Source organism: Dendrobates tinctorius, unplaced genomic scaffold (assembly GCF_039654945.1).
Source record: "Dendrobates tinctorius isolate UK_male_01 unplaced genomic scaffold, ASM3965494v1 ptg000084l, whole genome shotgun sequence".
In the NCBI taxonomy this organism is placed as follows: Eukaryota; Metazoa; Chordata; class Amphibia; order Anura; family Dendrobatidae; genus Dendrobates; species Dendrobates tinctorius.
Window position 1 is genome coordinate 32,092,533 of NW_027361752.1, and position 14,749 is coordinate 32,107,281.

General features: G+C 42.7%; 1 protein-coding gene across 4 annotated transcripts in view; it reads right to left on the reverse strand.

Moving 5' to 3' along the window:
* Positions 1–14,749, reverse strand: part of APP (amyloid beta precursor protein) — a 321,957-nt gene that overhangs the window by 88,125 nt on the left and 219,083 nt on the right. The gene's annotated exons all lie outside the window — the stretch shown is intronic.

Consider the following 14,749-nt stretch of genomic DNA (forward strand, 5'->3'; position numbering starts at 1 on the left):
GCAATGGCATTATTGGGTGTTATGCCTGTTATACCCCAAGTATAAGACATTTTGGGATTTTTCTTTTAATCAAAAGTAAGTGTGCACATCTTCAGCTTCAACATGTTTTACAACCGTACTCAAAGAAACCTCCAGTTGGAAGGGTCAACAATCTCCTTTTTCGAGGAGTTTACTTTCAGCTAAAGTAACTAGGAAAATGACTCCCATATTATTAACTTTGCAAAAATTAGAGGGTAATGCCACTGATGTTATGAGAAACCAAGTCAACCTTACCATAAGTAGGTACACACAAGGTAAAGAAGAGATGGGGCAGTGCCTACTGTTCCCAATACTACCCGCTATGAAAAGCTATTACGTCCATGAATAGCAAAAAGTGCACTTCTGATTTTCTACATAGTGAGTCTGAAGGACAAGGCTCAGGAATTCGTAGGATCTCATGGCTGCTATTTATGCGGCATCTTCAATATATTCAAATTTTCATGCTCGGTCTATGTCGTCACCAAATCCCCTTCCTAGAAGGTCACATATGAGAGGATTATCACACCTCAACAAGATTAACAGTGGAGCTCTGGGAGGAGGCAAAGAGATTATAGAAACAGAAGACATAAATGTTTTACATCCATACAACTGGACATGCTAGTCTTAAAGGGCTTTTTCTAGTGAATATCTTCTAGAAAACATCAAGGAGACATTAAACTGTATTTTGGTATCCACCATTTCTCCACCAAGCAATGGGAATTGTATCACTCTCTGCTTGGGATTGGTAGTAAGTCACTGAGAAAAATCCAGCTTGTCAATAAGAGTTTCTGGTCAATAGTGGATGTCCTCATATTATATTACATGGCCAGGGGATCGTTTTTAGCGGGAACCTAACAGTTGATGCTGGATCAACAGGCAGCATGTATCAGATAGTGGCTACAAGAGTCAAGCTGTACATGTTTAACTCTGAAATGCTGCGGTGTTTCGGAGAAAAACATGGTTTAATAGCTGATGGGGACCGGGTCATGCTAGCGACTAGGTGAACAGGTGGGTTCCTGGTGGCTTCTCTCCACCCGCTGCTCTGGAGTGACACGTCTCTCCATGCATGCATGTATAAAGAGAGACCTGTCACTCCAGGGCAGCGGGTGGGAACAAGCCGCAGAGGACTCACCTGTCTGACTAGTCTCAAGACCGGCTCGGTCTCCATCAGCTTCTCCCTGCCTGCTGCCCTTGAGTGACAGGTCTCTGCCTAAACAAGAACTCATGGACAGACTTGTTACTCCGAGGCAGAGAGCAGGGAGAAGCCACCCATCTGTGTGACTAGGCTCCTTCACGGCTTGGTCCCTCGCGGCTATTAAACTATGTTTTTCTTGGAAACATCACAGCATTCCAGAGGTAAACATTGATTGCTGGAATCATGCCGCCACTGTCTAATACATGCTGCCCGAGGATCGGGGAACATGTATAACCCTTCAGGTTCCCTCTATGGCACATTTACACAGGTGGCCATAACAAGTGACATCAATGGGGACAAAATATTGTTAATACTATTATTCAGTCCCCATATTGTCAGCAGCAGATCCTTTGAAAAATCATTTGTTCATTCGTTGGGTTTATTGCTTCCTTGCTTGCTTGAGCAAAGAACAAATGTTCTTTCAAAAATTAGCTCTTAGGATTCCCAGCCTGTGTAAAGGTGCAATATCAAAAATATCGAAATGTTGTAGATCATCACTCATATGAGACTGATTATTCGGGAAAACGAGGCTTGACCACTCTAACACTTTCCAGACTCTTCAAGAAAATGCTTACAGAAGCAGATGGCCCTCCTCCCTTTTACATATTTTTCACTCCCGTCCCAATTTGGGTACACCTTGTCGTGGTGGGATGGTTTTTCAGTTTTCTTAATCAAAATAGTATGTTAACTAAGTACCCTATGTTATTTTCATATACTATTGCTATTTACTTAATTACGACAGGGTATTTGCTCATTCAGTTTTTCTCTTAGGATCTCCATGTTAAATGGCCACCGTGTGAATGCGCTTCTACGCCTTGCACTTATGCCAACATGTACGCTGGCTCAAATTTTATTTGAAATGATATTTGACACTCTGAAATATACAAGTTCTCACCCCGATTTGGTCTTCTAACATTGATAACTTTATTGTATTGGATATATACTGTACATACATGTATGCACAACTCGTAGTCCTCTAATAGTCTTTCCATGGTCCACGGTTAACATATGACTAACTGGCTAAGACAAGTTTAATCAGGAGTCATTTATGGCCCTTCAATAGAATTTCCTTCACTTTGGAACATTACCGCCATCTATTAGTATACACAATGATCAACACAAAAAAATTAGGAAAAGCTTTAAGGCAAGGGATAGACGGAAATATTTGCTGGGGTGACCGTAATATTTCCTTACAGGTAACAAGGCTGTGGAGTAGTTGTTGGAAAGAAATATGTGAAGATTTTTTCCCACCTTTTCCAAAGTCACCTACAACCTTTTACTAAACAGTTAGTGTGAGCTATAGACTATTAACGCTTAGTGTAGACCACAAGATACTAATGCGTTAATACCTGTCCTTTTTATTTTAGGAAGTGCAGGACTGGGGGTCCCTTGGGCTGAGCAGACCTGAGAGACCATCCTTTACTCATACACACCATGTACAAGTCCACTTGTTCTTCCATTATCACAAATAAGATAGGATAAATAATTTGTGAATCATCCTGATTAAAATTCATCCTAGAGATGAGTAATTGGCATCAAGGTCACTCCCGAATGTGGGTGTCATCTACTGGACCTTTGAGGCTTATTAATGTGCGGAGTCTGGGCTGCAAGACCCTCCCGTTCTCTGGTGGGCTTATCTGACCCTGGATTCTTCCTTGAAGCTACTGAGCTGTAGAAAATCTTATTCCTGAATGCGGGGAAATCATGCAATTATTTTGGACAGCTTTATTTCTTGTGGTCAGGATTTATAGCTTTGCCTAAGAGAGATGTAACTAATTGCATGGCTTGTACCCAGCGGGGTACTGAAATAATAGCCGAAGCAGTCTGCGGGTCACTTTCAGAATCTTTGATGTCTTAAATTCATGTCGGTTTACCTGACAAAAGTTGTGAAAACCATTTAAATGCTTAATCTTGTCATTTAAAGGAAAATTCTTCTTCATCTATGGCAAACACAAATCATATGAAATATGTAATGACACTTGGCGGGCAAGCAGCGCCGTAGCTCCAAATCAACCATGTTCACGACAAAATGAGGACAAGTACGTGACATAAATACCCCAACATTAACATAAAGCAGAAAATCCCTGTACAAAAACCATCAGCTAATATACAGGTAGTTGCCATCTCACTGCCTGATGTGCTCGATGCTGATCTCTGCCGTCACAGACCGCTCCTGCCAACGATCCAGTGGCTTTTGCTGACATCACCAACAGAGCAGAGTCAACTTTCGGACTAAAAAAATTGTGACAGATGAAAACATACAAACAAAAATGTAAATTCCAATACGAATCAAGGTGGCTTGGGTAGGAATTTCCTTCAGATTCATTCATCTATTGTGGAAGAACTGCAGCAGAAGAATGACGGAGGGCATCGTCTAATCTATTGTTCCCCTTTAAAAACAATGACAAATTATTTGAAACCTGAAATGAACCATTGAAAAAAAACGAACCAAAACCATTCCTGACTTACCGAGTGTGTCTTTGTCTCTGCTGTCGGCACAGCATATCGGAGGCATTCATCTCTGCAAGAAATTTGCTCTTTTGCATCTAAATGTTTTTTGAAGCCGCTATTTTCAATTAAGATGTAGAGAGCATTGTGCTTCTAAACGAAGGAAGAATTCTAATCTCCGGTATTAAATTCACTATATTACAATAGAAAAAGAGCCCAGAAAGACTTTGTATCTTGCACATACTTATCTCATAACTGATTACTTTAATATTCGACCGGAGAACAATTTGTGCGCAATAATGAACCGGTGATCCAACACAACCACAGAGCCGGCGTTATAGCACAAGGAGAAGACGACGCCCAGAAACAAACATCAAACACATTATAAACTGGATATTGGCTAAAATTACAAAACTCATTGTTTCACTAATTTAAAGAGAACGTGACATTTAGGGCGCAGTCAGACAGCCGTATAAATACCGAGATCGGACTGCAGCGCACTGACTGGCCGGCAGCTCTCCCTACCCAAGCATGACAGCATCAAATATTTCTATGCAGCTGGCACACCTGGTTAAGGAGAGTCGCCGGACAGTCCGAACACAGCAGTCAGATCTAAGCGGATGTCTGACTGCGCCCTTTTAAGGATCTGCTCCTCACTTTACAGCTATAATAGCCTCCATTCTTCTGAAAAAGCTTTGGGGGTGACTGTGGGAATTATTACTGCTTCATCCAGAAGAGGTCATACCCTGATGTTGGAAGGAAGGGCTTGTGCTCCCAATCTCCGTTTGATGGGGTTTAGGTACGGGCATAATGTGGTCGGTCATCTTCTTCCACATCAACTCCCCCAACTATGTCTTTATGGGAAGGACGTGAGTTGTCAATGGTGGATTCTGTGGTATATAAGTGTCGCCTGTGATGATAATGGGATAACTGCTGAGAGGTGATCTCTACAGAACAGTAAATGCCAGCCTATGTGAGGCTCAATAGCCAAAATGTATTTGTTATATACTTTATATTTTTTAAAAAAAGTTTAGATGGTAACCATACTTTCATGTTACTTTTGCAGAATAAGCTGTCTTGTGTGTGTACATAAGGAATAGCACGCTTTCTGGCCACCATGACTTGTATCCTGCATTCTCACCAATTTTCCACCCTGCAGGCTCTATCAATCTCTTAAAGGTTGTCCAGTGAGAACAAGGTGTCGTTTATCCACAGGACAGGAGATAAATTATTGGTTGGTGGAGGTCCAACTGCTTGGACCCGCACCGATTTGCAGAAAGAGGTACTTCCATCTCCTAAAGAATGGGGAAACAGTGTGCATGCTCAACGGCTGATCCATTCATTCCCTTTGGGGCTGCCGAACACTGCACTCAATTTTTTCCTGGCAGCCCATCAAGAGAGAACGGAGCGACATTTTGGCATGTGCGCTGACTCTCCATTATAACAGATATAAAAGTTCCCTTTTCTGCCTATTGGTAAAGGACCCCCAACAATCAATAAGTTATCATCTATCCTCTGATTAGGTGTTAACTTGCTTACACCAGACAGCCCCTTTAATTTTGCAACTGACTTGGAGATGGTGAGAAGAGACCAGCTGCTATGATGTTTCTAGTAGATCAACTCTCACAATGACGAATTCTTGATCTTCACTGTTTTTTTTTTACCAGGCAGACAAAATCACCAGCAGTATGTAGGAAATTACACAACAGTCATAAGCTGCGTAGATGTGAACCCAGCTCTGGAGTGAGGTAAAAGACTTGTTAGAATGCTCAACATGATCTTTCAATGTCTCCCTCTGCCTGTTTCTGCTCCATGCTCCTCACCCATCTTCCTCTCCATAGAGTATAACTGGCTTTGCTGACACCACAGTGAGCCTGAGCAATACTGATGTGAGCTGATTTTTCATGTGTATAAAAGGCAGCAGGGAAAGGAAGGTGTGACTCATAAAAATGGAAGGCTGCAGACTTCTCTAATCAGATATATTACAAAGTTTCTTGTATACGCCTGTACTATTGATTCATACAACTTTTGGTGAGGTATAGTTCCCATTTAATAAAAATTGACTACAAAAAAAGTTTCTAAGCCCCTTCACCTGCCTCCAATCTGTGAATGATCAGCCTCCTCTGTTTGAAATCTCAGCAGTGACCTGCCATTCACCGACCGGAGGCAGCAAAGGGGCCGGAATCACAGACAGGGAGGAGAAGACCCAAGTGCACGGTCCGGCATCTAAGTAGCAGAAAACTTCAAGTGGCAATGGAAAAAGAACCAGAAAGTGGATTTCTTCACCAAAGGTATCAATGTAATCAGTATTACAGCGCCATTACGGCCATGTCTTTACTTTACTCTCTAAGTTTACACTGTCTTAAAATTAGATAAATTGATAAATATGACCAATCCTCCAAGCATAGTACCTAACTGTGGGTCCCGCTGTCTTCCTTAACATCCCTGCTCTCCACACGCCGTCCCGCTCTGTCCCTCTGGAGCCGTGCTCTACATCCATGTCCCGATGTCCCTCCACAGCCCTGCTCTCCCGCTCTCTCCCTCCACAGCCCCGTTCTTTTCCTTCACAGCCCTGCACTCCCCGTCCACAGCCCCGTTCTCTTCCTTCACAGCCCTGCTCTCCCGCTCTCTCCTTCCACAGCCCTGTTCTCTTCCTTCACAGCCCTGCTCTCCTGCGCTCTCCCTCTACAGCCCCTCTGTCTTCCTTCCTCCACAGCCCCGCTGTCCATGCACCACACGTGGTGACGCCGGGACCAGAAGAGAGAGGTGCGCAGATTGTTCGTTCGGCCGGAGTGGGCAGAGTTGGGCGGAGCTAGAGTGGAGCTGCAGCGCATGTGATTGGGTGGCCTGCGAGGGCGTGGCCTAGCGCGGGCGTCCGGAGTGGGCGGAGCTTGCCGGAGTGGACGGAGCTAGAGCAGAGCTGCAGCGCGTGATTGGGCGGCATGCGGGGGCGTGGCCTAGCACTGTAGGAGGCCGCATTAGAAGCCGGGGACTAAATTTAGGCCGGGAAGCTGCAGGGGAGAGGGGGGATAGTGCAGTTGGGAACGGGGAGCGCCGACTGAGCCAGGACAGGGCTGGGAGGGTGCCGGCACTATTCGGCCCCTGTCCTGAAGACTGTCTTCCTCACAGCCCCGCTTCTCCATGCACTGTCCTGCTGTATCCGTCCTCAGCCCTGCTCTCTAACCGCGTCCCACTCTGCTGCTTCGTGATTGGTTGGTGATACACACACACACATTCAGATTTATTTATAGAGATGTTGCAAAGAAAATTATCAGATTTGACTCAATATGATTGGAATGGCTTTTTAGGGTAAGTTCACACTAGGCGTCTTTTGCAGCTTCTTTTTTTTCTGCAGCAAAATCTGATCTCTTGGCAGGAAAGAAGCTGCAGAAAAAAAGCATGTTTTCCTTGGTTTTTGCGGCATTTTTGATGGTCTTTTTGTGAGTTTTTTTGCAGCGGTTTTTGCATGCTAGATTTGTCTCTTGTGCATGTTGATAAAGTTTAGTGTTGAAAAAAGTCCTACTCCCTAGAATCAGAAGTGACATACTCTATGTCCTAAAAACATGCAAAGTACAAAATACTGATGACAAAAAAAAAGCAATTTCTGAAATCTCATAGGCTTTGCTGGTACTGTAAAAAGCAGCTAAAAAATTGGCATTAAAAAAATGCAGCACAAACGCCCAGTGTGAACTTAGTCTTAGTGAGATTATATAAAATATTTTGCTTTTTTCTCCCACCGGGTATGATGCCACTCTTGTCCCTGGGTTATGTCTGTATGCAACATAACCAAGTTAATTTGAATGGAGATAAGTTGCATTTCCAGATGCCACCAGTAGAGAAGTGTGGCACTATTTCTAAGGAAAAAAAAAGGCCTTCTTTTACTTATTTTGGACAATCCCTTTAGGTGTCACACACAGCGATGCGTGCTGGCCAGCGGGAGACCAGCGACCAAAGAAATGTCCAGAGGTTTCTTCCAGCGATCAGCGATACCGGCAGGGGGGCCCGCTCGCTGATCGCTGTCACACACAGCGATCTCGCTGGTGAGATCGCTGTTACGTCACAAAAGTGAGATCGCTTAGTGTGACGGGGCCTTTAGTCTTAGATTCTCACAACCTGATGCAAAGACCTGAACACATTACTGGAATATACTTCGGAGCCTCTAAAAACTAAATAAACTGATGAAACCAAACAGCGCCTGAATATTCGGCAGGCAGATGACACAATTTGATTAGCGCCATTGTTTCTGTACGGCGCTAGTACATCACACACAGTTACAGTTTTACACCCCTGTGCCGTCTGCTGCTGCAGACACAGCATTCTGGCAATTGCTTTTCAAAGCGATAAGCTGCTTCATCAGTTCCTTTATTCCTCTTGTCCACCATTAGCCGCAGTGTTCACAGACCTGTCTCTTTCTCTCGGACTTGTGTGTGTTTAGACCCGGAGCCCAGCTCGGGAAACCAATTATCTCCAGACTGTCACTAGTGCAAACCGGAGATCAAATGATGTCAAAGTAAATGAATTCAATGCACTAAAGATGAACGAGAGTCTACTATACCGGGCGGCTGTAAACCGGGGCTGCAGATTGACTGCCTCACACAGGTAGACTAGCTCTGAGAACCGCTGTCTGGCTCGACCACCCTATACTTGCTCATGGTTTACTTAAGGTGACACCAAACTAAATGATGTATTTGGAACGCCATGGACACCTTTGTAACCACCAGGCTTTTAATTCCAGCGCATCTAAAATGAAAAATAAAGCAACTTTGTAATTAGTCCCGATTAAAAATTTTGCATCGTTTTGTGTATACAGCTGCATACCTATGCATCTCAATGGTAACAGACTACAAACAAACACTGTGTAGTCTGATTCAGCAGGTAAATGTCTGTCTCTTACTTCCTGCTTACAGTCCACAATTTAGGTCAGAGTTCTCTGGCCAAGGACACGAGATGTGTGAATTTCCAGCGCTTTCTTGATCCCCCGGCAGCAGTTGATTAGTTGGCCAGGTATGTCGTCATCTGTGTTGCGCACAAGTGACGACGCGCCTGCCCAGCAAATTATACGCTGAGCCTGGGATCCCAGAGAGTAAGGAACATGACTCAGGACCTATAAATGGCCACCGAGCACTGACCTGGACCGTGGACGCGTAAAGTGATCCTCTATTCTCTAATAGGGAATGATGGAAGGCAGTATGGAAGCAAGATCACGCTACGAAGAGTTATTCGTTGTCTGTTACCATGGAGATACATACATCAGTCTAAAAAATAGCTGTAAACACAAAACGGTATGACTTTTTTTTAAAGAAAACTATCGGCCAAGTTGCTTCTTTTTCATTTTGTATGCACAGGGGCAACATTTAGTTGTAAAGGTGAAAAAAAACTTTCATCCTTTGAAAATGTTGGGTACATTTTTGTAAAGTGATATTTTATCAATTTTAACATGAGGTCATAAAAAAAATAAAGAAAAAAACATTTTTTTATTTTTTCAATAGGCAATGTACCTAGGAACAAGGAACGATCAGATGGACTCAAATGACAAGTCACCCAAATACTCAGAGGGACTAGCGAACAAGAATGTACTGTGCAAATCGGCTACAAGGAGCAATGTAAAACAGATAAGTCATTGGGAGACTATAACGGAGGACATATCGGTAGCCACCCAACATTCCAAAAAATAGTCGTAATTAAAGAGGTCGTCTCCTTTTGACAACCCTCTTCACAACCAGCCTATCACAAAGAGGGCTTGAGGGTGATTTATCACGTGACACCTATCAAGTCAGATTTGTCACTGTGACTCCTCTGCCGAGTGGCTCCTCCTCCATGACTCCTACGAGATAATTTGCACACAATGCTTGTATCTGCTCTTGGCTTCGCCATCAAAAACTTCATTTTCATTGCAACCCAAATATGAAGCTACATTCCTGCTCAGCCTATAGTGGTGCACTTCTTACAGGATAAGGGTAAGCATAAGACCTCGTTCACACGTCAGTTTTTCATGTACGAGCGCTAGCTGTTTTTTTTTTTAATCCCAGCTAGAACTCGTACCCATGTTAGTTTATAGGGCTGTTTATGTTATTTTTTCCTCGGATTGAGAGGTCCGTGCATAATCGCGAATACATGTCCGATAATGATTCGATGGTTGGATCAAAGTCGGCAATGCAAATCTATGGGTTTGTGAAAAATCCGGCACTCGGATACCATTAGTGTGCTGTCTGTTTTTCACTAATAGGAGAAGGTGGAAAAACTTTATCGATTATTAGTGAAAAAAAAACTGGATGAAACTGACGAGAAACTCTAATGAATATCACTGATGAAACTCGGGTCGGTTTTTCTGAATGAGGTCTTGCCTATATGTTGCATATGATCGGTGACTACCTCACCCCTAGGATATTAGTCCGGTGCTATGTTTAATTATCTGTACCTCCTGATGAAGCCAGCCATGGGAGAAACACGTCGGGATTGTGGAAGCAGTATCATCTAACAGATAACTTATATCAGAACAAGCCATTTCTATCAATAATGATTGCTTGTTATTGAGTCTCTTTAATGAGATTATGTTATGTCATTCAGTATCTATCCTTATACTGCCCCATTATTGTACAGTGTCCAGTATTTTTTTGGCGTTCTCTCCGCTCCTTTATGTGTATTACGCTTATGCCTTAACACTAGAACTACCAATGGAGTCATTTTGACTCCTCGCAATTTTTATGTCTCTTCTGTGACCATATTTTTCCAATTTCCGGCTTGAGACTCGGTGACTTTTACTCATTTAGGATGCGAAAAAAGATTTTGTGACAATTAATAATTTTTGGGGGAAAAAAAAAAAAGTACTTTTTTTTTCAAAATTTACCTTTAATTACCAAAGGAAGTCATTTTGACTCCCACTATATTTTGCTAGTCTTTGTCGCTAAATGTTATTTCTTTTAGTTTTCAAAACGTTGGTTGGTGTCTCTATGGGTGCACTTTCGAAACTTACAAAATAAATCAATTCTCAGTTTGAAATCAGATTGTTTCTAGCAAACACAATTGCATTTATCACCATGATTGCTTTTGTCGGCCATGTTGCAATTCAAAAGTCAATTCAAAGGGAAAACTAACATTGTGTTATGTAACCATCGTATGTGTAGTTTCATTTTCAACATGTTGGGTATGCATTTGATCTTACAAAATTAATAATAAAGGATTGTAAAACGCCTATTATTATAGTTTTACCTGACTCCTACTGCAATTTTTTTTGTTATGTGAGGCCCTCGGTGATGTAAGGTGTGCCTGTGACTTTCCTATAGGATTCCCTCTTACAAACCATCACATCCCTGCTTAATACGTTTCCTACGCGGTATGCGCTGTTTTTCTGGCCCCAAAGAATGAAATTAGCAGCCATAGGCCTATACTGATCCTCTAGGGTAAAGGTTAGGAGTTTAGGGACAGCTGACGCACGAACGGGGACGACCTCTGCACGTAGGAAGGTATGCAGAAGGACTGTGGACAGGGCGCGTCCACCCCTTCTTCACATCAGCTTCTGGTGTGGATGTGTTGCACTTACGGCGTGGCACAATACCCCCAAGCACACATATCCTACCCTAAGGGCCATATCACCAATCTAACTATGGGTCCCCCTATTGGATGCATCAGTCTCCTATCCAGATGTGCTTTGTGAAGGCTTTATTTATAGAAACACCATTTTTTATTTCCTCAGGTGAGGTTTTTTCTGTAGGGCTAGTGTCTACTTCTATGTGTCATTGACTTGGGCTTCACCTCTCAAGTGAAACTAAGGCCCGTTTCACACTTCAGTTTTTGTCCATCAGCCAAGATCCGCCGTTTTGCAAAAAAAAACGGATCCGCCATTTTGTTTGGCGGATCCGTTTTTTTTTCCCATTGAGTTGCATTACCAGCAGATCTTGACGGATGGACATCTGTTGTTTTGCGGATCCGCCAAAATTTTGCCGTCCGCCGACATGCCCGAACGGAGCATGTAACGTTTTTTCGGCCGGCAGGATCCGCACTTCACACTGCGCATGCCCGAAAGTCTTCACTCAGCCGGAAATTTAACCCTAAAGTCTGTTCTAGCGGCTGGAAAAAAAAAATCTCTCTCTCTCTCTGGGCTGCGGTTCCTTTAAAATTCTTCATTCATCAGATCCGTCAAAAAAACGGTCCGGTGGCATCCCTTCACATCAGTTAGCAACGGATCCGCTTTCCGCCATTTTGTCGGATTTTAACTGACACAAAAAAACTGAAGTGTGAAACAGGCCTAAGCCCACAATTGAACGGAGGTACCAAGATATCAGTTTTTATCGCTACCTCTTTAGACAGGGCAGTGTAGTCCTGTGACTGCATTCACCACACTAGTCTGCCCCCTGCTAACCTGAAATCCTTAATACACTTTTGCACTTAGCACCTCCTTCTTTGTTTTTTCAGGTCGAATTTATATATACTTAATAAAAGTTACTTTTTAGAAGGGTTATTTTTCTAGTAAGCCCCCGCAGACTATCCCAGCCATAACTATCCGTGTCTAAGATTTAGACTCTACGGCAAGTTTGTAATTTGAATAAGTACAGACATGGCCATAAGTGTTGGCACCCTTGAAATTGTTTCAGAAAAGGAAGTATTTGTTCCAGAAATTTGTTGCAATTACATGCGTTTTGTTAGACACATGCTTATTTCCTTTGTGTGTATTGGAACAACACAAAAAAAAAAAAAGAAAAAAGGGCAAATTGGACTTAACTTCACACACAACCCCAAAAATGGGCCAGACAAAATTATTGCACCCTCAACTTAATGTTTGGTTGCACACTGTTTGGAATAAATAACTGCAATCAATCACTTCCGATAACGATCAACAAGCTGGAATTTTGGATCACTTTTGCTAACTGCTCCAGGTCTCTCATATGTGAAGGCGCCTTCTCCAAACAGCAATTTTAACATCTCTCCACTGGTGTTCAATGGGATTTAGATCCAAACTCATTGCTTCCAGTTCAGAACTCTCCAACACTTTGCTTCCATCCATTTCTGGGTGCTTCTTGAAGTATGTTTGGGGTCATTGTCCTGCTGCTTGACATGACCTAGATTGCAAACCCAGCTTTCTGATACTGGGCACAACATTGCGACCCAAAATCCTTTGGTAATCTTCAGATTTCATGACGTCTTGCAGAGCGTCAAGGCACTAAGTGCCACAGGTAGCAAAACAACCCTAAAACATCTTTAAACCTCCGCCATATTTGACTGTAGGTACTGTGGGTTTTGGCAAACTGCAGTCTAGCTTTTTTACGTCACTGTGTTAGCAGTGGGGTCCTCTTGCATCGCCTTCCGTAGCGTTTCATTTAACTCAAATGTCGATGGATAGTTTGAGCTGATACTGGTGCACCTTGAGCCTGCAGGACAGATTGAATTTCTTTGGAACTTGATTGGTGCTGCTTAGCCACCATCTGTACTATCCTGCGTTGTAACCCTTTATTAATTTTTCTCTGCCATATATGGAAGAACGTATGGAAAATATGTGCATAGGGTCAATTGGATGAAAAATAAACTGGGTCAGTGAGGAGATATGTTTAACTGGCACAGACCCACGGGCACCGTATGCCATAACTTGCATGTGGGGGATGTGTGCGGGTAATTAGCCATGGTGTAAAACCTCATTTATCGTGGTACTCCCTCCCTCTCTGCACCTGTAATTGTCCCTTCTCCACGCACACGCATGCATTCCCAAGGTATTAATTAGTACAGCGTGAAGCATCCGGATCACTCATCCCATACTAAGGACATAATCCCTTCTCTATGTCGGCCTAACACCTGACCTGTTTTGCAGGTTTAGAGCTTTTTCAATTTTCAATTTTTACTCTCCGGAACATTAAAGGGAAATGACACCCGTTACATGTAAGTACTCAGACAAGGTCATTGTAACAGGAGAATACTGTATTATACGCAAGTTCTTTGAAGCCATATCTGACTACACATCTTACCTGCAACATTATTTTTAATTGTCTCCCATTAAATGTATGGACAGGCTCAGCCCGCCAGAACAGTTCTCCATTCTGGTGCAAAGGAGTGGTCTTGATAAGATGTCCCTAATGGCCATGCTGTCCGATTATACCTTGTGCTAATGGCTATGATTCTACCAAGTCGCATGTGAAAGCAATACTTTCCTCTGCCGTCATGTTTGATTGATAGTCTAAGCGTGTGTTTATCCAGCTGATGATTATACCCATCCAACTGGTGCACTAGCTAAGAGCACCACTCTAATAGCATTATCACATGTCATTTGCCTGGTACCAGATAAGGTTAAATCCAATACCATGACAATAAATTTCAACTCAAATTTTGTGTTACAATAGAAATGAAAAAGTAGGCTTTACCATAAAACAGAAAGGGTCATGTAATAAAGTAGAAGAGGAGATATAAAAGTGACCGACATCTGCTGATGACCTTTGGGTTTCTGTGGCTGATTTTCAGCTTTATGCGGTATTGATCAGCACATAGATCCACATCACATCCCATATGGCTACCCAATGTAGTTTCCGTTCCCTCGGTTCAAACTTTATGGTTCAGCTGCATGAAATGAATGGGAGATGAAATACATGAAAATGTAATTGCTGAATATAACTTGGATCTACAGCAGAGATAATTGCTGTTAGATTGATGGGGCACCTATGGCAGCATGGAAGAAATGTTACCATAGCTCCTATAGATGTAGGAGACATCTGACCAGTTCATACATCCCAACACCACAGAAGTGATATAAGGAGGGACAAGTGGCTCACCGTGATTTATTTGGTTTGTATTGCTATATTAATTGTCCTATTGAATGACATTCATATGAACCATGTCTGCAGGTACTACTTTATTAACTGTGAATCTCAGTATATTATACCTTTCAGTCTCTATGAGCCTTGAGACTAATACTGGGGTCTCTTCTACCATCCCAGAGAATCGGGCCGATTATGCTAATCACACTCTGATTACAGTTTGACCATTGTGTGAACCGATTTTCTCAGATAAGATGGAAAACAAAAATTCCTCCATGGTCTCACACCATAAAAATCAGACACACAATGTCATCCTAGTGCAGTCTGGTTTCTTTCATGCACTCATCGACCT